Source organism: Schistocerca serialis, chromosome 4 (assembly GCF_023864345.2).
Source record: "Schistocerca serialis cubense isolate TAMUIC-IGC-003099 chromosome 4, iqSchSeri2.2, whole genome shotgun sequence".
Taxonomy (NCBI): domain Eukaryota; kingdom Metazoa; phylum Arthropoda; class Insecta; order Orthoptera; family Acrididae; genus Schistocerca; species Schistocerca serialis.
In genome coordinates this window covers 861,543,057-861,565,444 of record NC_064641.1, presented here as the reverse complement: position 1 = coordinate 861,565,444, position 22,388 = coordinate 861,543,057, and the positions used below count along the sequence as shown (strand labels likewise).

The 22,388-nt window shown below is 43.2% G+C and overlaps 1 protein-coding gene across 3 annotated transcripts in view; it reads left to right on the top strand.

The window, feature by feature from the left end:
• The first annotated feature begins 9,583 nt into the window (after positions 1-9,583).
• The window catches only part of LOC126473500 (15-hydroxyprostaglandin dehydrogenase [NAD(+)]-like), a 229,221-nt gene continuing 216,416 nt past the window's right edge, over positions 9,584-22,388 (top strand). For 2 of the 3 annotated variants that reach the window (XM_050100586.1, XM_050100589.1), the window contains exon 1: positions 9,584-9,718. The gene's annotated coding sequence lies outside the window, so the exon portion shown is untranslated. Of the gene's footprint in view, positions 9,719-9,772; positions 9,911-22,388 lie in introns of those variants that run through there. The other variant, XM_050100588.1, reaches the window with a different exon arrangement.

Here is a 22,388-nt window from a genome sequence, read left to right as displayed (position 1 = left end):
ACTAGACTCGAAACAGCAATCCACCAATTACCAGCCTCGGGCGCTTTTTCTCTTTGTCAATCTTTGTGTATATTATGCTTCACGGAATAGAGCATGCGACTATATATATATATATATATATATATATATATATATATATAAATTATGCACTTATGTTTAAAAATGCAACTCACCTGGGAATCGGACCTTGGCCCTCCACATGGAACGCTAGCCTCGTACCACAAGGCTACTCTGCTTGTCGAGTTACCGGTCTTACACTTGAGTATTATACGCACTTGAGAAACTTTATAGTCTGTTCTCTGGAGAATTTTTGAGGGTAATATTCAACTGCTTTAGAAAGTTGATATTTTAGTTCTGAACATCATGTGTCATAAATATAACTTATCCCAACAGCCTTACCTTAAAATTTCGACTTCTTTTGTAATTATTCTACATCTCAGATTGATAACATTATTAGTTACTGTGAATAAGAGGGAAAGACAATGGATGAAGTTGCACTAGGAGGGTTCCTTTTCTGCCTCTGTAATGCGGAATCCTTAAACGTAATCAATAAAAACACGTTATTACACTTACGTGTTTATTTATTTTGTCCTGCTAAAATTTAAAGGAGGTACTGATGTATATACCATTGCTAATGTCGATTGGTGTACCTGCACACCGTAACTGAATACATGAAAAAAATGCAAGTCCACTAAAATTAAAAACAAGCATCACAGATTAATTGTAAAAAGATAAAAGCTCGCTTTACTTACCTGAAGTAATAATAGGCCTATCACGATCGAAAGTGCGCCACGTATACACGTAATTATTCGCCTGATAGTGTTATGAGTTTGCAGTAAAATTAAATGTGGAATGTATTGGCGCTAAAAACATATCCGATTGTGGAATCCGTACTATCCTTGATTGTTGGTTGCACATCGTCAAGGCGAACTACAGTTTCTTCGAGATGGCGCCCGGGCTTTCCAAATGGTTCAAATGGCTCTGAGCACTATGCAACTTAACTTCTGAGGTCATCAGTCGCCTAGAACTTAGAACTAATTAAACCTAACTAACCTAAGGACATCATACACATCCATGCACGAGGCAGGATTCGAACCTGCGACCGCAGCGGTCGCTCGGTTCCAGACTGTAGCGCCTAGAACCGCACGGCCACTCCGGCCGTCCGGGGCTTTCCAAGTCATATCTAACACAGTTATTTTTTGGAACAAGAATATAGGCGAAATCTAATGATAGCTGAATCAATGGACTGAGATATTCCTATCGTAATTGGCTATGATGCAAAAGACGCTTGATGGAATGCTCTTTTGTGGGTTTTACGTCACAGGGCCAAAAATTAGTGTCTCGCCGGCCGCTTGTGGCCTGCGAGCCGCAGGATGGCCGCTCCTGATCTAAAAGTGACTTTTGACGCTTTAGAAAACGCCAATTGCAGAAAGTATAAGTAATTTGCTGTCGAAAATTTCTTCTCCAACCAGTAACCCTTTCCCCCATCCATAATTCTATGAAGAACCGAATTATCAGGTATAAAACAGCTCAGTTTTAAGAAAATAACATTTTTCATATATCTCCATGTTTACGACGTCGTATCTCGTGAAGTACGTATCGTACAGTGATATAATTTTGCAGGGACATTTAGTAGTGTCTGTGGATGCCGTCTCCAAAATGTGTTGCGAATGGAGTTGGTAGTCATCATCATTAGTCGTTTTACTCATTGCTGAGTGTCGTGACCTCATTTCGTTATTCATTTGTTCGTAGTTGAAACTTCAGACACATGTCTCATCCACAGCGATCTTCGGCCTTTCTTAATATGATTTGAAAAGGCAGGCTGGTAATCTTTTTCGCTTGAGCCAACCATCTATTTGCTGCTCTCCCACTTGGTCTTCTGCCCCCAATTTTTCCCTGCACGATGGTCTACTCTAAATTATCCCCTTTCCTTCTCAATATCTGCCCAAGGAACTAAAGGTATCTTTGGCTGGCAGGAGAAGATAACCTCCTTGTAATTTTAAGTTCCTCTATTAGTGAAACATCTGTTCGTTTTTGTGTCCACGATGCACGTAGCATCCTCCGCCAACACCACATCTTGAAGGCAGCTATGCGGTTCTCATGACTACCTTTCACGGTCCAGGTCTAGCATTCGCATAACAGTACAGTAAACAGCAATGCTTCTACCAATCGCATGTTCGTTGTCTTGTATATTGACCCATTCTGCCATATCTTAGTAAGTTTGACCGTTGCGGCTCGGGCAAGAATGACTCGTCGTCTTATCTCTTCATCACACTTTCGTTTGCAATTGATCAGACAGCCTAGATATACATAATGACCCACTATCTTCAGATTCCTTAAACACCCTGTAAGTTGGTTTTTATCGATTCCTTGGCAATTTACACTGCTGGCCATTAAAATTGCTACACCAAGAAGAAATGCAGATGATAAACGGGTATTCATTGAACAAATATATTATACTATAACTGACATGTGATTACATTTTCACGCAATTTGGGTGAATAGATCCTGAGAAATCAGTACCCAGAACAACCACCTCTGGCCGTAATAACGGCCTCGATACGCCTGGGCATTGAATCAAAGAGGGCTTCGATGGCGTGTACAGGTACAGCTGCCCACGCAGCTTCAACACGATACCACAGTTCATCAAGAGTACTGACTGGCGTTTTGTGACGAGCCAGTTGCTCGACCACCATTGACCAGACGTTTTCAATTGGTGAGACATCTGGAGAACGTGCTGGCCAGGGCAGCAGTCGAACATTTTCTGTATCCAGAAAAACCCGTACAGGACCTGCAACATGCGGTCGTGGATTATCCTGCTGAAATGTAGGGTTTCACAGGGATAAAACGAAGGGTAGAGCCATGGGTCGTAACACATCTGAAATGTAACGTCCACTGTTCAAAGTGCCGTCAATGCGAACAATAGGTGACCGAGAAGTGTAACCAATGACACCCCTTACCATCACGCCGGGTGATACGCCAGTATGGCGATGACGAATACAGGGGATGTCGCCAAACACGGATGCGACCATCATGATGCTGTAAACAGAATCTGGATTCATCCGAAAAAATGACATTTTGCAATTCGTTAACCCAGGTTCGTCGCTGAATACACCATCGATGAGTACACCATCGCAGGCGCTCCTGTCTGTGATGCAGCGTCAAGGGTAACCGCAGCCATGGTCTCCGAGCTGATAGTCCATGCTGCTGCAAACGTCGTCGAACTGTTCGTGCAGATGGTTGTTGTCTTGCAAACGTCCCCATCTGTTGACTCATGGATGGAGACGTGGCTGCACGATCCGTTACAGCCATGCGGATAAGATGTCTGTCATGTCGACTGCTTGTGATACGAGGCCGTTGGGATCCAGCACGGCGTTCCGTGTTACCCTCCTGAAGCCACCGATTCCATATTCTGCTAACAGTCATTGGATCTCGACCAATGCGAGCAGCAATGTCGCGATACGAAAAAATGCAATCGCGATAGGCTACAATCCGACCTTTATCAAAGTCGGAAACGTGATGGTACGCAGTTCTCCTTCTTACTCGAGGCATCACAACAACGTTTCACCAGGCAACGCCGGTCAACTGTTGTTTGTGTATGAGAAATGGGTTGGAAACTTTATCATGTCAGCACGTTGTAGGTGTCACCACTGGCGTCAACCTTGTGTGAATGCTCTGAAAAGCTAATCATTTGCATATCACAGCATCTTCTTCCTGTCGTTTACATTTCGCGTCTGTAGGACGTCATCTTCGTGGTGTAGCAATTTTAACGGCCAGTTGTGTACAACCATTAGTTTTGTTTCTTTACGTTTATCTGTAGGCCAAGGCTTAGACTAATATCTTTAACTCTTGAGAACAGATTACCAAGTTCTTTCTAAATTCCTGCTATGAGTGTAGTATCATCTGCGAAGCCTAAATGGTTGATTTTCCCATAAAACGCTAAAATATATTAGGCGATAAACATTATTCGTGTCATTATTTTGCGGGGATGTCAGCTAGAAACCATTTCGAATGGGATTGAAATTAAGTGCGATGTTTGTTCGAAATCACTAAACCCTCTCTTTCTCAAACACTGGATGAATATACTGTTGGTAATTTGCGCTCTGTGAGTTATAGTGCAAGACGTATATACAGTTTCTAACTTTAATACTTGCCTTACTGTGTTAAACCTTCAGCGTAAGATTATACCTCTCAATAAGTAGATTATGACTCCATTTTAAATATTTCAGTTCGGTCAAATACTGTATCTCAAGTATTTGTTGCCTTTGGAAGCCGTCAGATAGCCAACCTGCAACGGGATTTGGTGACCGGTTGCCGTTTTAGCCGTTTAGTAATAGATAAAAGCAAAAAGTTTTTGTTTTGTTTTACTTTTACTTTATTATAGGAACGACCTTTGGAATCAGTCCGTGGCCGGAACAGGCAGCTGCATGCGGATGTTGGAACAAGCAGTCGCGCTAGAGGCTTCCTGTTTTGTTGACAATGCACAGCAGATATACTGTACGTACGACGATAAACACAACCACACTCACTCGACGACATTCGCCAATTGTAACTTCCGAGTGCAATGTTTTCACAGCTTCGCTTGGTTCACGACTGAAACTTTTCGTCCTTCTAGCGGCAAACGAGTTTCTTTTAAAAGAATCATCTCCGTGCAATTTTTATAATGTGATCATTTTACTTATGAGTTAATTTTATGTTCCTCCGACTTGTGGTTTACGAGCTACGAAAATGTAACGAAAGCTCCGTAAATGTTGATTTGCGTGAAAAACAGTATATGAATTTGCAGATCCTTTCAGCATTACCTGTACGTCGTTTGTTTTTCTGTACAAGTCAGATGTCCAAATGTGTGTGAAATCTTATGGGACTTGACTGCTAAGGTCATCAGTCCCTAAGCTACACACAACTCAACCTGAATTATCCTAAGAACAAACACACACACCCATGGCCGAGGGAGGACTCGAACCTCCGGCGGGACCAGCCGATACAAGTCAAAAAGCCACTCTGTATAGGCACGTCTTCACTACAGAAAATATATGTGGTTGTGTAATGATGATGATGATGATGATGATGATGCTGTTTGGCTTGTGCGGCGCTCATCGTCGCGGTTATCAGCGTCCTTACAAGTTCCCAGTCTTTTTCCTGTCCAGTTTTACCACTTTTCCGCTCCATTTTTCTATGTACTGTCAGCATTTTTTCTTTCAGTTGTTTCTCCTTCTTTAGAAATTAGAGTAATAAAAAAAACAGGTACGTCTTGGTGAAATAATGTAAATGTAACATATCCTCTCAAAATTATGACCTTTCTTCTTACAATTAAGTCCTCCATAGCGAATAAATTAAAAAGATTTTCTCTCCCATTGACACAAATAACACCTTCTAAAGTGGAGAAATGTGGAAAACGAAAGAAATTGTAAAGTTAACGTTCTCTTGATGAGCTGAGTTTTAGACTCAACTTTCTATTAGAATCTTAGTCCAAGTGATTAAAAATTTCAAAAATGATTGTGAGTCTTCCAGCGTAAGTATAAATCCAAATTACCGATAGCGCTTTTTGTGTTTGTAGATTGTTAATCTTAAATATCTTTTCGGGTTATGTGAGCTTTATGTATATAGTTAAGGAGAAACTCCCACATTTTAGAAATTAATTGAAATAAAATTTCTTTAGAACTTTAGGATGGTTCAAATGGCTCTAAGCACAATGGGACTTAACATCTGATGTCATCAGTCCCCTAGACTAAGAACTACTTACACCTAACTAACCTAAGGACATCACACACATCCATGCCCGAGGCAGGACTCGAACTTGCGACCGTAGCAGCAGTGCGGTTCCAGACTAAAGTGCCTAGAACCGCTCGGCCACAGCGGCTGGCGAACTTTAGGACTACCATTGTTCTTTGTTCTATGTGACTGCGTATGTGGAATGCTTTTCTTATGAAGCGCATAACGTATATGATTTCCTGACTCTAAAAATCGATGTTAAAATGAGTGTGAACCGACGTTTTAACATTGATTTAGTTAGGATTTCTTTCTCTTTTTTCCCATATTAAGACTTGTGAATACTTTCAATCTTTCTTTTGTCAAGTGACCTTGGGAACCAGCGCCTGTGGTTTCATTAAGTTTAGCGCTTCTTTCTGCATTTACTGTAGCAGGCTACGTGAGATGAACATCTACCTCACTAAACGCGCATACCTAGTGGTTTCTAGGCGCATCAGTAATTTGGTTCAAATGGCTCTGAGCACTATGTCATCAGTCCTCTAGAACTTAGTACTACTTAAACCTAACTAACCTAAGGACATCACACACGTCCATGCCCGAGGCAGGACTCGAACCTGCGACCGTAGCAGAACGCGGTTCCAGACTGAAGCGCTTAGAATCGCTCGGCCACAGAGGCCGGCCTCATCAATAATTTGATTTTCAATATTCCGCATAATTATTGACCAAATAAAAAAAATTAAATGCTTCCAGAATGTACTCATTGAGAAGTATAACATTGTTAAAAGTTTAAGACAATAAGGCAAGCATTACAGTAAAAAACTTTGTGTTTGTATTTAGGCAGTGTAACTGACAGCGCACAGATTCCCGGACTTTATTGGTTCAAAATTGTTCAAATGGCTCTGAGCACTATGGGACTCAACTGCTGAGGTCATTAGTCCCGTAGAACTTAGAACTACTTAAACCTAACTAATCTAAGGACATCACAAACATCCATGCCCGAGGCAGGATTCGAACCTGCGACCGTAGCGGTGTTGCGGTTCCAGACTGCAGCGCCTTTAACCGCACGGCCACGTCGGCCGGTGGACTTTATTCATCCAGTACTTGAAAATGAGAGGACCTAGCGATCTCCAACAAACCTTACACAAACATGACGGAACTTTTTCTCTCTGACACCCCAGACAAAGTGCCGAAAGGAAAAACTTCACATACTACATTTTCGCTGATTATATCAAAAGACTGCCTCATTAGGCAAGACGTTTTAACCTAATACTTATTTACTACATTTTGCAGACGATATCTACACATAACAATGAACGCAGCTGCAAAATGACATCATTGTGCGACACATAGTTGACGAGATACGACGGCGGTTGTGACCGAGCGGTTGTAGGCGCTTCAGCCCAGAACCGCGCTGCTGCTACGGTCGCAGGATCGAATCCTGCCTCGGGCAGTTCTAAGCGTCGGGGACTGATGACCTCAGATGTTAAGCCCCATAATACTTAGAGCCATTTGAAGAGACACGTCATAAATGTGGTGATGTGTGTAAATTATTGAGACAGCGCAACTCACAGATTGTATTCAATAAATATTGAGAATAAGAGCACTTAGTGGCTTACAACAAACTTTACACGTAATTTCAAACTATTATGAAAGTTTTCCTCGCTGACATCTCCCGTAAAATGATGAATGAAAAAAAATTTCGGATTTTACATTTTTGCAGTAAAGCTACCACATCAGCATCGACATATACCATTGAATGTACCTGCAAAATTATGTAACTGTACGACACACATTTCGGAAGATATGGCGTTATAAGCATTGAGATGCGTGAAAAACCAGCTTTTGTTTAAAAAGGAGCGCCAACTACGCAGACTATACTCATCCGGTGTTTGATAATGAGAGCACTTAACGACATCCAACAAATATTTAACGAAATTCCAAACCTTCTATAAATTTTTTCACATTTACATGCTTAACAATTATTTAGCAAGTTAACTCATTTGTAGAGAAATCAAAAATTTGAAACAGTTTTATACGTGGCGATTCGATTACTCAAGGTATCGGGACTTTATTGTTTACTCGCCACTGGACAGTCCGTTGGGTCATATGCCCCGATGTTGTTTTTCACTCCCCAGTCCATTCTTGTAGCTCATGGATTACTTTGAGTTGCGGCACAGAGATTGCCGTGATTTCATTGTCCTGCTCTTCCCTTTTATGGTATTCGGGAATGGAGATTGGATTGCTCTTCTCAGAATCTTCACTGCCTGCCTTATTTGCTTTGAACAAGTTACTGCTGTTCGTTTGTGTTTCGCGATGAAGATTTTGAATGTCACAGATTAGAAGAAGGTTATTTTTATCGCATCTATTTTCCACGAATTTTTCCAAGATGGTAGTCTCATCGGTCATAGATTCGCCATCGACTTTGTTTTCTGTGTATGTAGAATAGCTATTTTCACAGTTTTTGAGTTGTTCTTCGCTTTTACTAACGCTTGCTGCCATCTTCACGTCCACTTCCATAGTCGCACTCTGATGTTCGTCACCCTGTACGTTGGCAGCTTGGTCTATTAATTTACCACGGTTGTCTGCTGAGCCGCTCTCCATTGCGTCCCATTGCTCTGCGGTGGTAGTTTCACTAATACTCGGCGCCGTCTCCACATGTTCTTCCACTTCCATAGGCTCATTCTGTTGTTGATTATCAAGTGTGTCATCAGTGACGCAGATAGCATCTTTACCGATTGATTTACTTGAACTGTCAGTTTTATCGCACTCCATTTGGTTTTATTGCTGGTCAGGGTTGGATTCTGTAGCTTTCTCATTCACATTTCTCCCACTTCCAGGCCCTGGTGTACCCATAGTGGGGTCAGAAAAACTACATATGTCACTGCCTCTGGTTGTTATTTTTCAAAAGGCTACTGTACAGGGTGTCTGCAGTCACTATTTTCCCTCAGATGTTCAGTGGAACTGCATACGCAACATGTGCGAGGCAAGTTTTCGTACACAACATACGCCCTATGGCCGCATACACCCACATAGAAAAGTATGTGCTATTGTAATCCTACTTCAGCTATTCGACTGCTGATGAGCTTGCCAAGCCAAAAGCTTTTTGACAACTCTTTTTCTCTGATACTGTAAACTGTCCCAAGTAAACTAAGGTCTTCTATAATCTTTTCCAGCTACACCTCGAACGGTAAATTAAACACTCTTACAGATCTCAACCCAAGACCTGCTTATGTGTGTGAATTCCTAAGGAACCAAACTGCTTAGATCATCGGTCCCTAGACTTACACACTACTTAGACTAAGAACAACACACACACACAAATGCCCGAGGGAGGACCCGAACCTCCGGCGGGAGGGAATTCTAGACTCTCACTATGCAGCAAATTAATACAGATTTTCGTACAATACGGTACTTTTTAAGTTCTTTTAATTTTACATCATGTGCGACCAAGTTGAACAACAAGGAGAAAAGTCTTTAAGTGAAAATACAAAAATATTTCCAAACACTCTTCATAATCTCAGTAATTTTTCTAAACTTTGATGTAGAAATCGCACTAATTTTCAAAACATCAGACATTATGGTCTGAACAGTATAGACAATATTTTTTATTCTAGTCCTATTAGGTGGACTATATCACGAATGAAATCAAGGAGCCTTACAATGAGCAGAACCAAAAGCTACTTAGAACGTCATACCCTTCACAAATACGAAATTGAATACAGTTCACAAGTTTGGTTAACCTCAATAGCACCCCCAGTTCAATCACTCTGTTGACACCGCTTGTTGAAGCTGTCAGCAGCCATTTTATTTACGTCGGGGGCTTATCAGAGGATGTGAATCGCAGCAGTCTCTACGAGACAGGCAATAAGGCCCGTTTCAGCTGCAACGCAGGTGTCTATATTGGAAGTCAGCGTCCTGCAGCCATTCGAGTTGTGTAGCTACTGCAGTTCAAACAGGCTGCGCAGATTAATACAGCGGAGCGGCTTGGTGGTGTATACCCGACACGAAGGTACGTTGTTTCGGCTGCGCAGCTGCGATAATATATACGAATAGAAATGTTTTTAAAACTTTGAACATAGCTGCTAAGGTTCAGTCTTGTTGCAACCCTTGTCCACAGTACGAGCAGCCCTTACCGGCTCGCCGTCTGACAAGTGTTCATGACGTCGCCTTTGCGGCTGAGATCTTTTTTAATATGTGACTTGTAAGTACTGCATCTTTTCGAGTCAGTACAAACTTTAATTTTATTAATGTACTATATACCTAATGTTTTACTACAGTTAGTCTAATTCTGAAGACGACGCTCATAATAGCGTCGAAACCAGGTCAATTTTTGACTTAATATTTGTGACCGAGGGGTTATTTGTTACAATATAAGAAATGTTTTTGTTTGAATTTTGTTTCTGCCTTCAGATAGATCTAATTATTCACTATATCGCCTTTTTGTCGCTTATGAAATGCCACCACGTCTTGTTCCTCATTCTCTTCCAATAACGAGGTTTATGCCATTGTAGCGTCAATCACTCGACTCCGCACCGCTGGTATTAGAGTGGACAGGAGATGAAGTACGTCCCGCTTATCCCATTTCGATAGCATATTTACACACTCAACAGCACAAGTGGCGTACAGCTGCAACCAACATTAAAAAAAAAAGAATTCCGATTAGAGGTAATTCCAAATTCCTGTCCTGTTCCTTATAATCTATGAAATACATTATGTGCGATATATTTCGACAGTTCTTATTGTCAGCCAGTAGCGGTCTGAAACAGCGAACATGGCTTATCCTGTCGATTTGTGATTAGTCTACAGTGTTAAGGGGCTGTTAAAAACGTTCTGGAACATGCTAATGACAAGTATTAAGGGCTGCAGTGAGCTGTTATGGAACAAGTTTTATATTCATGTGTCATAATTTACATAAAATCGTTCATAAATCTCCAAGGTGTTACTGTAACAGAGAGTCAAATGAAAACGAGACAGATGGAAAAAAGTAAGTCAACTGCTTTTTATTTAAGAAGTAATCGGCATGATTATGAATACATTTACCCCACTGTGAGACAAGACGGTCAGTGCCTTCACGGAAAGGTGTTTGTGGTTGCGTACGGAACCATGGCTGTACTCCAGGCCTGCACCTGTTTGTCGAAGCAAATGGACGGCCCCAAATGTTTTTCTGGAGGTCTCCATAAACACGGAAATAGTGTGGGGAGAAAGCGAGATTGTATGTAGGATGTGTAAGAGCTTCCCAGAGAAACTTTTGCAGCATAATCGAAACAACCTTCGCATTAAAATTCCAATCCACATGTTGCACTCCGGGGCACGTAATTTTAATCTGTGCTCTCCACGAATATACAGCAGGAAATGAGAACGCTTGATCTCAAAGCAGTATCGAAGAACTGAAGTTCCAGTTTGAACGTAGGCTACGGAGCACTGCGGAATCACACTACTAGTGCGTTATCATCCTCGTTAGTCAATATTTTGTGCAGGGGTGGTTCAAATGGCTCTGAGCACTATGGGACTTAGCATCTGAGGTCATCAGTCCCCTAGAACTTAGAAAGACTTAAACCTAACTAATGTAAGGACATCACGGACATTCATGCCCGCGGCAGGATTCGAACCTGCGACCGTAGCAGTCGCGCGGTTCCAGACTGAAGCTCCTAGAACCGCTCGGCCACAGCGGTCGGCTGCAGAGGTGGAGAATGAAGTTTGGTTGGCGTCATACAAGAATACGATCTACATTAGTCTTTATAGGGTTACTAAGAAACGTACAGTAAACGCGGTCCGGGAATGCTTGCTGTTTGTGGTGTCAGTCTCAACCATGGAAACGCTCGTGAGATGTTATAAAAATTCAAATGGCTCAGAGCACTATGGGAATCAACTGCTGAGGTCATTAGTCCCCTAGAACTTAGAACTAGTTAAACCTAACTAACCTAAGGACATCACAAACATCCATGCCCGAGGCAGGATTCGAACCTGCGACCGTAGCGGTCTCGCGGTTCCGGACTGCAGCGCCCAGAACCGCACGGCCACTTCGGCCGGCTGAGATGTTATACTAAAGACAAGAAACCCAGCAGACTAGTACTGTTGACCGGTTTAATTTCAGTACTTTAGGAGGAAAATAACTTTTGCATGATATGTCACTGCCAAGTAACATAGATGAAACTAGGACAATACACTGAAAGAACTGCGAAATATACCGCGGAAGATAACTGAAAAAGATACGCGATGAGATGAACAGAAATTCCATTTTACTCAAAGGCAATCAATACACTGAAGTCATCACGATTCGATTCTTGATGGTCTCCTGGACATTATAAAAGGCGGGACATGGTTCTTGATAGGGTGTATGATCACTGCGGACATGAATGCATGCCCTGCAACGAGCTCCAATACTGGTCACTGACTTGGTTGCGAGTTCTTGTGGTAGGGTGTTCTATTTCTCCACCACTTGGGGGGTTCTATGTCTCCACCACCGCGATTGACATCTTCTGAATGGCCGATGGTGCACGTGGACATGCTGCAACGCACACACAAGTGCTCGAAGGGATTGAACTCGGGGGAGGGGGGGGGGGGGGGGTTACGCGCGGGCCAGTCTGCTCGAGGAATGTACAGTAACATAACAACATTGACCAGAGAGTGAACGGTGTCCAAAGACTTGGGGATCAGTCCACTCACGCAACATTACGCCTCCCACCCCATAACACCTAGAACACCAAAACGATCATATTCTAAGAAGTTCTTGGGTGAACTATGTGTTGCTGACCTACATATCTTAGAACTTGCTACTCTGACTGGTCAACGACATTGTGACACTGTATTCTGTTCCCATGTGCATCGTTTGGGGAGTGCATTCGGCCCCGATTTCATTTTTGTGGATGCTAGTGCGCGAAAGCATCGAACCGAGCAGGTTGGGGAACTTTGTGGAAGGAAAGTCTGTTCGGCGAATGGATTGGCCTGCCCGTTCTCCCGACTAAAAGCTCATTGAGTACGTGTGGGGTGCGTTGGGGTTACGTGTTGCAAGAGGGCCACATACACCAACGACCGCCCAGCATTTGTCATCCTTGCTCGTGGAAGAATGAAACACCCCGCCACAAAATCCTTACAAGGGAACCTCCCCATCGCACCCCCCTCAGATTTAGTTATAACTTGGCACAGTGGATAGGCCTTGATAAACCGAACACAGATCAATTGAGAAAACAGGAAGAAGTTGTGTGGAACTGTGAAAAAATAAGCAAAAGATACAAACTGAGTAGTCCATGGGCCACATAGGCAACATCAAGGAACACATGAGCTTAGGAACGCCGTGGTCTCGTGGTAGCGTGAGCAGTTGCAGAAGTAGAGGTCCTTGGTTCAAGTCTTCCCACAAGTGAAAATTTTACATTCTTTATTTTTGCATAGTTATTATCTGTCCGTTCGTTCATTGACGTCTCTGTTCACTGTAATAAGTTTAGTGTCTGTGTTTTGCGACCGCATCGCAAAACCGTGCGATTAGTAGACGAAAGGACGTGCCTCTCGAATGGGAACCGAAAACATTTGATCGCAAGGTCATAGGTCAACCGATTCCTCCACAGGAAAACACATCTGATATATTCTATGCGACACTGGTGACGGCATGTGCGTAACATGACAGGAATATATTGTCGACCCACCTAACTTGTACACTTGGCGAATGGGTGAAAAGATTCTTCTACGTTGCCCGATTTAGGTTTTCTTGTGGATGCGATAATCACTCCCAAAAAAGTGATGAAAACATAAGAGTTTGTCACATAAACTGAAAATAGAAAATCAAAGTTTTCACTCGATGGAAGATTTGAACCAAGGACCTTTCGTTCCGCAGCTGCTCACGTCACCACGAGACCACGGCACTCCTGCGGTCCTAATGTCCTTGATGTTGCTTATCTTCCCATGAACTACTCAGTTTGTATATTTTGCTTATTTTTTCACAGTTCCACACAACTTCTTCCTGTTTTCTCAATTGATCTGTGTTCAGTTTTTCAAGGCCTATCCACTGTGCCAACTTATAACTAAATCTGAGGGGGGTGCGATGGGGAGGTTCCCTTGTTAGCAACCTTGGTGGCAGCATAATACAATCAAAAAAGGTTTTGCATCACCCCGGTTCCCAGAACTCCTGAAGATAGACGTTGACTGTGGATATTGTAAAACAGTCCCTTTGTCTGTTCGCAGATGTTACTAAACCCACCCAAAGATGTAAACAACGATGCATGAGGAGCGCCTATTAGACGGAGGGTGATGTTAAGTCCCATTGTGCTCAGAGCCATTTTTTAGCTAGTTTGTTTCTCCACAGTTGGAGTTATACGTTGCTACAGATAATTTCTGGCTGAATTTCAGCCGCTGTCAACGCAGTGTTCGCACACGTTTCTTCTCTGCGTCGTACAGAGCGTTAAGTGCTCTGTTCTGCACTTGACGCCACTTCAAAAATTTCTCTCTCATCCTGCTCATGGTCGAACTGTCTCCCCACCTGGGTTCATTCGTTCTTCACATCACGGCCTTTTTCGACCAATAGGAGCGTTTCTCTTATTTTGTGCAGACTCTCTCTACCAATCGCAATGTCCCTAGTATCAAACTGCGTCGAAACTTAAGTATTTTTCTCCTTCCCAGCGCATTTCCGCCAATCGGACGTTTTGTGCCCATTCTAGATGACTAAAGCACATAGACCTTCATGTGTGTCGCACTCGCTAGATACGTGATCGAAATGCGTCGCTTGTTTTTGTTCGTATCCCTTTGCGGTTCCGAAATGCAGCTTTCTAAAGCTCTTTCTCTGTCCCTCTGCAGATGTGCCACTATACATGTTTCTCCCACCTACCTCATCTGGTCGGGTCGCTGAATTTCCGCTGCCACCACTTTGAGTGGTTTCTGTGGTAACACCTGTGGTGCACCTACGCTTCTGCCCTTGTCCCTCTGGCTTTCAAACTAAAACGACCCACGCTGCTTGTTCCACCTTCTGCTCAAAGACATGCATTATTTAGGAATGGTGTGTTAATTACCGTCGATTGACAGTCATCCCTTTTTGCATTACATACTGATAGGCAAATTTGCTCATAACCACTAAATTACGTTAGGTGTCATATTCACCTTCTCGTTGCGATGTATAAAGCACTCATGTAAGGTGTAAATCTGACCTTCATTTAACCTGCCACTTTACAATGTGCAGCAGTCAGCCGACACGTCCCTCCAGCTTCACACAGGTCCGCAGTGTGACCCTGTTCAAATGGCTGAAGCTCTTCAACAGGAGTATGAACTCATCGGCGAGGCATGGATGTACCCTAGAATGAATGCTGCAAGCACTGTTCACCTCTAAATTCAGCACTGCTACTGTCTGAAAAGCAACAACAAATGGCGCACAGAAAGGCCTCCTGAGCGCCGATCACCGGGGCAGATGAATCCCTGGTGTCCCTCTACAAAGCCCTTGAGGGTGTTGCATTCATTTTTTTCCGGCAGTGTACATAACGACTTATCACACAGGATCAACGATACTGTTATATTGATTCTTGATGACACTGTTGTCTACAGGTATAATAGAAACAATCTGGCATAGTTTTCATTTTATATAATGTATAGAGCTGTCTGCAAATATGGATAAATGCAAGACAACACCCATAACAGAGAGAAAGAACTTGTTAGTACCCCATTACACGATCATTGAAGAACTTCTGCAGCCCACCGTATTATTTAAGCACTTAGTCGTGATACTAAGAGATGGCATGAACTCCTCACAGGGAAGGCGAAAGGTAGACTTGTATTTGTCGGATTGGTTGTGGGAAAATACAGCCCACCTGTTAAGTAAACCACAAACAAGACGCTGGTGCAACTGATTTTAGAGAATCGTTCCGGCAATGTGACTCTTTATCAACTAGGCCTGACCGCACACATCGAACATAACACGTCGGTGCAGAATACGCCCAGAGAACTTAAACGACTTTGGAAGAAAGGGACGTTGTTGTAGCGAAACTCTCCGGGTAGATAAGTAAAGTTAGAGAATTCTGCTGTAGCTATCATATATATCGCGTAGAGATTATGAGCGTAAGAAAAAAGAGGTCATGGCGTATATCGATCTGTATAGACTAGAATTTTTTCCTTCCCCATTACGTGAACAGAAGAGGGCAGAAAGATGCTGGTGATGAAACAAAGTACTCTTCGTCACGCGCTGCTAAGTAATTTGCGGAGTGCACGTGAAGACCGAGGCGTAGGCACCGCCCTTATAGGGCTAATGAGGTAATGATCAACGTACATCGCTGGAAGATGCACTGAACAGACTCGATTCTCAATAAAGATTAAATTATTTGTTGTTTCTTTTGCGACTGCATTTTATTATAAGTATCAGCTGACAAACACGACATGCCAGAGTGTTCATTTTGCCTGTTTTCTATTAGAAACGGAAACAAAAACACGCACTGTGTTGGTACTGTAAAATTGAGAAAATTTCATTTCCATGTATTCGTGAAAACACCTTTGAAATTTCTAAATAGTACAAACAATATGCGTAACGTACAAATATATAAGTGCAGCTATTCGTGTGTCTACAACTCGATTTTGTAAACTTCTCTATGGCAACGTCTCTTCAAAGTCCATAGACGCCAATTTCGCCTACAACCATTTGCCTTTCGCAGTTGATAGTTGTCAAAAGCGTGGTCGTGCGGTAGCCTTCTCGCTTCCCGCGCCCAGGTTCCCGGGTTCGATTCCCGGCGGGGTCAGGGATTTTCTCTGCCTCGTGATGACTGGGTGTTGTGTGATGTCCTTAGGTTAGTTAGGTTTAAGTAGTTCTAAGTTCTAGGGGACTGATGACCATAGATGATAAGTCCCATAGTGCTCAGAGCCATTTGAACCATTTTGTCAAAAGCGCTACCAGGTGTCACGGATTTCATTAAGTTGACGCGACAGTAAGAGTGTCTTAGTATTAAAAAGAGTAAATGTATTAAAACTTCACGCATGATTCGGCATTTTTTCTACATCTACATCTACATCCATACTTTGCAAGCCACCTGACGGTGTGTGGCGGAGGGTACCTTGAGTACCTCTATCGGTTCTCCCTTCTATTCCAGTCTCGTATTGTTCGTGGAAAGAAGAATTGTCGGTATGCCTCTGTGTGGGCTCTAATCTCTCTGATTTTATCCTCATGGTCTCTTCGCGAGATATACGTAGGAGGGAGCAATATACTGCTTGACTCTTCGGTGAAGGTATGTTCTCGAAACTTTGACAAAAGCCCGTACCGAGCTACTGAGCGTCTCTCCTGCAGAGTCTTCCACTGGAGTTTATCTATCATCTCCGTAACGCTTTCGCGATTACCAAATGATCCTGTAACGAAGCGCGCTGCTCTCCGTTGGATCTTCTCTATATCTTCTATCAACCCTATCTGGTACGGATCCCACACTGCTGAGCAGTATTCAAGCAGTGGGCGAACAAGCGTACTGTAACCTACTTCCTTTGTTTTCGGATTGCATTTCCTTAGGATTCTTCCAATGAATCTCAGTCTGGCATCTGCTTTACCGACGATCAACATTATATGATCATTCCATTTTAAATCACTCCTAATGCGTACTCCCAGATAATTTATGGTATTAACTGCTTCCAGTTGCTGACCTGCTATTTTGTAGCTAAATGATAAAGGATCTATCTTTCTGTGTATTCGCAGCACATTACACTTGTCTACATTGAGACTCAATTGCCATTCCCTGCACCATGCGTCAATTCGCTGCAGATCCTCCTGCATTTCAGTACAATTTTCCATTGTTACAACCTCTCGATACACCACAGCATCATCCGCAAAAATCCTCAGTGAACTTCCGATGTCATCCACAAGGTCATTTATGTATATTGTGAATAGCAACGGTCCTATGACACTCCCCTGCGGCACACCTGAAATCACTCTTACTTCGGAAGACTCCATTGAAAATGACATGCTGCGTCCTGTTATCTAGGAACTCCTCAATCCGATCACACAATTGGTCTGATAGTCCATATGCTCTTACTTTGTTCATTAAACGACTGTGGGGAACTGTATCGAACGCCTTGCGGAAGTCAAGAAACACGGCATCTACCTGTGAACCCGTGTCTATGGCCCTCTGAGTCTCGTGGACGAATAGCGCGAGCTGGGTTTCACATGACCATCTTTTTCGAAACCCATGCTGATTCCTACAGAGTAGATTTCTTGTCTCCAGAAAAGTCATTATACTCGAACACAATACGTGTTCCAAAATTCTACAACTGATCGACGTTAGAGATATAGGTTTATAGTTCTGCACATCTGCTCGACGTCCCTTCTTGAAAACGGGGATGACCTGTGCCCTTTTCCAATCCTTTGGAACGCTACGCTCTTCTAGAGACCTACGGTACACCGCTGCAAGAAGGGGGGCAAGTTCCTTCGCGTACTCTGTGTAAAATTGAACTGGTATCCCATCAGGTCCAGAGGCCTTTCCTCTTTTGAGAGATTTTAATTGTTTCTCTATCCCTCTGTCGTCTATTTCGATATCTACCATTTTGTCATCTGTGCGACAATCTAGAGAAGGAACTACAGTGCAATCTTCCTCTGTGAAACAACTTTGGAAAAAGACATTTAGTATTTCGGCCTTTAGTCTGTCATCCTCTGTTTCAGTACCATTTTGGTCACAGAGTGTCTGGACATTTTGTTTTGACCCACCTACCGCTTTGACATAAGACCAAAATTTCTTAGGATTTTCTGCCAAGTCAGTACATAGAACTTTACTTTCGAATTCATTGAACGCCTCTCGCATAGCCCTCCTCACACTACATTTCGCTTCGCGTAATTTTTGTTTGTCTGCAAGACTTTGGCTATGTTTATGTTTGCTGTGAAGTTCCCTTTGCTTCCGCAGCAGTTTTCTAATTCGGTTGTTGTACCACGGTGGCTCTTTTCCATTTCTTACGATCTTGCTTGGCACATACTCATCTAACGCATTATGTACGACGGATTTGAACTTTGTCCACTGATCCTCAACACTATCTGTACTTGAGACAAAAGTTTTGTGTTGAGCCAACAGGTACTCTGAAATCTGCTTTTTGTCACTTTTTCTAAACAGAAAAATCTTCCTACCTTTTTTAATATTTCTATTTACGGCTGAAATCATCGATGCAGTAACTGCTTTACGATCGCTGATTCCCTGTTCTGCGTTAACTGTTTCAAATAGTTCGGGTCTGTTTGTCACCAGAAGGTCTAATATGTTATCGCCATGAGTCGGTTGTCTGTTTAACTGCTCAAGGTAGTTTTCAGATAAAGCACTTAAAAAAATTTCACTGGATTCTTTGTCCCTGCCACCCGTTATGAACGTCTGAGTCTCCCAGTCTATATCCGACAAATTAAAATCTCCACCCAGAACTATAACATGGTGAGGAAATCTACTCGAAATATTTTCCAAATTATCCTTCAGGTGCTCAGCCACAACAGCTGCTGAGCCAGGGGGCCTATAGAGACATCCAATTACCATGTCTGAGCCTGCTTTAACCGTGACCTTCACCCAAATCATTTCACATTTCGGATCTCCGTCAATTTCCTTCGATACTATTGCACTTCTTATCGCTATAAACACGCCTCCCCCTTCACTGTCCAGCCTGTCTCTGCGGTATACATTCCAATCTGAGTTTAGGATTTCATTACTGTTTACGTCTGGTTTTAGCCAACTTTCTGTCCCTAGTACTATATGGGCGTTGTGACCGTTTATTAATGAGAGCAGTTCTGGGACCTTTCTGTAGACGCTCCTGCAGTTCACTATTAGCACATTAATATTGTTATTCCCTGTTGCATTTTGCCTACTCCTACCTTGCCGCGTCTCAGGAGGCGTCTTGTCGGGCCTAGGGAGGGAAGTATCTAACCTAAAAAAAAACCATGTGCATTCCACACGTACTCCGCTACCCTTGTAACCGCTTCCGGTGTGTAGTGCACGCCTGACCTATTCAGGGGGACCCTACATTTCTCCACCCGATAGTGGAGGTCGAGAAATTTGCACCCCAGATCCCCGCAGAATCGTCTGAGCCTCTGGTTTAAGCCTTCCACTCGGCTCCAAACCAGAGGACCGCGATCGGTTCTGGGAACGATACTACAAATAGTTAGCTCTGATTTCACCCCGCATCTCAGTGTTTATGACGTCATACCTCTTCAAGTACAGGTCGTGCAATGATGTATTTGAGTCGGTACATTTAGCAGCATATGTGGATACTGACTACGAAATATGTTGCGAATGGAGTTAGTAGCAAAGAAGTAATAAATTTAAGCGTCGTGCATTATAAGAAGTTTATTCACACATCTCAGTATTTAAATTGAGGTGACATGCACATATGCAGTAGACGACAGAATCGCGTAGACGCGATGTAAAAGGGCAATGCATTGGCGGAGCTGTCTTTTGTACTCACATGATTCATTTACAAAGGTTTCCGCCGTAATTATGCCAACACGTCGGGATTTAACAGAATTTGAGCACGGAATGGTAACAGGAGCTAGGCGCATGGGACATTCCGCTTCGAAGGTCATTAGGGAATCTAGTATTCCGCGATCCACAATAGCAAGAGTTTGCCGGAAATACCAGATTTCATGCGTTACCGCTCACCACGGATAACGCAGTGGTCGACAGCCTTCACTTAACGACTGAGAGCAGAGGCGTTTGCGTAGTTGTCGGTGCTAACAGACAAGCAACACTGCGTGAAATAACCCCAGAACTGAATGTGGGACGTACGGTGAGCCAGTAACGCGAAATTTGGCGGTAATGTGCTACGACCGAGCGAGATGGCGCAATGGTTAGCACACTCGACTCGCATTCGGGAGGACGCCAGTTCAAGCCCGCGTCTAGCAACCCAGATTTAGATTTTCCGTGATTTACCTAAATCGCTCTAGGCAAATGCCGGCATAATTCCTTGGACGGGCACCGCCGAATTCCTTCCCCTTCCTTGACGTAATCCGAAGCTGTACCCCGTCTCTAATGGCCTTGATGTCGACGGGACGTTTAACCCAGTCTTCCTTCCTTTTCCTTTAATGTGCTACAGCAACAGACGACTGACGCCAGTGCCTTTGCTAACAGCACGATAAGGCCTCCAGCACTTCTCCTGGACTCGTGACCATATCGGTTGGACCCCAGACGACTGGAAAATCGTGGCCTGGTCTGATGAGTCCCGATTTCAGTTGGGAAGAGTTGATGGTGGGGTTCGAGTGTGGAGCGGACCCTTCGATGCCATGGACCAAAGTTGTCAACAAGACAATGTGGAAGCTGTTGGTGGCTCCATAATGGTGTGGGCTGTGTTTACATGGAATAGACTGGGTCCTCTGGTCCAACGAAACCGATCATTGACTGGAAATGGTTATGTTCGGCTACTTGGAGACCTTTTGCAGTCATTCATGGACTCCATGTTTCCAAATAACGTTGGAATTTTTATGGATGACAATGCGCCATATTTTGCCGGCCGGGGTGGCCGAGCGGATCTAGGCGCTTCAGTCTGGAACAGCGCGACCGCTATGGTCGCAGGTTCGAATCCTCCCTCGGGCATGGATGTGTGTGATGTCCTTAGGTTAGTTAGGTTTAAGTAGTTCTAAGTTCTGGGGGACTGATGACTTCGGCTGTTAAGTCCCATAGTGCTCAGAGCCATTTGAACCATTTTTTGAATGCGCCATGTTACTGGGCCGCAGTTTTTCACGATTGGTTTGAAGAACGTTCTTGTCAATTCCAGCGAATGGTTTGACCATTCAGATCTTCCGACATGAATCCCATCGAACATTTATGCCACATAATCGAGAGGCCAGTTCGTGCACAAAATCCTGCAACGGGAATACTTTCGCATTTATGGATTTATATAAAGGCAGCGAGGCTCAAAATTTCTCCAGGGGACTTCCAGCCACTTGTTGAGTTCTTGCCATCTCGAGCTGCTCCCGCTACGGCGGGAAAAATGAAGTCCAACACGATATTGCAAAATATACCAAGACATTTTCCACCTCAGTGTATAATATTAAATCTCCTGAACTATGTGTTGTACAATGATATAATTTTGTAGGTGTATTTAGCAGCGTAAGTATATACTGCCTGTGGAATTTGTTGCGATTGAAATTAATAGCACAGAAGTAATAAATATCGGCGTCCTGCATGGTGCGACAGTTTTTCAAGAGTCTCGTTCGTTAGGACAGCTCCGAAATCGACACAGTGGTTTAGGAGGAGATGCGGAAATACACAGACACGCACACATACATACAAGGTGTGTGTTTGATTATATTCTTGTTAGAAGAAATTGCATTACAAATACAAAAAAATCCCGTTGTAACATTTGCAAACACGTGATTCCCCATCCCGAATCATAAAATTCCTGACTGATGTAAGTATACTCTTTGTTGCAACATCTTCTACTGGACTCCCCAGTCGTAAATTAATTAAATAAGAATGCATTGTCCCATCGAGATGCATTAGAAAGCCCTTCTTGGTCGGTCGCATTATACCCTATTAATTTCAGTCTGCACAGCTATTATCTGTAATTTTTTGTATTATTTACGTATTAGGCACTAGTCCATACGTTTATGACAGCCAGGTGATTATGACCTCGGCTTGTTGCCATTATCAAGTGAGCAATACGCACAGACAATAAATTCAGTTTTTTGTAGGTGGATATTATCTGCGCTTTTTTCACACCACGCGGCCCATCTCTCTGGCGATGGGGTCTGCGGTATATTATGGCCGAGTTCAAAA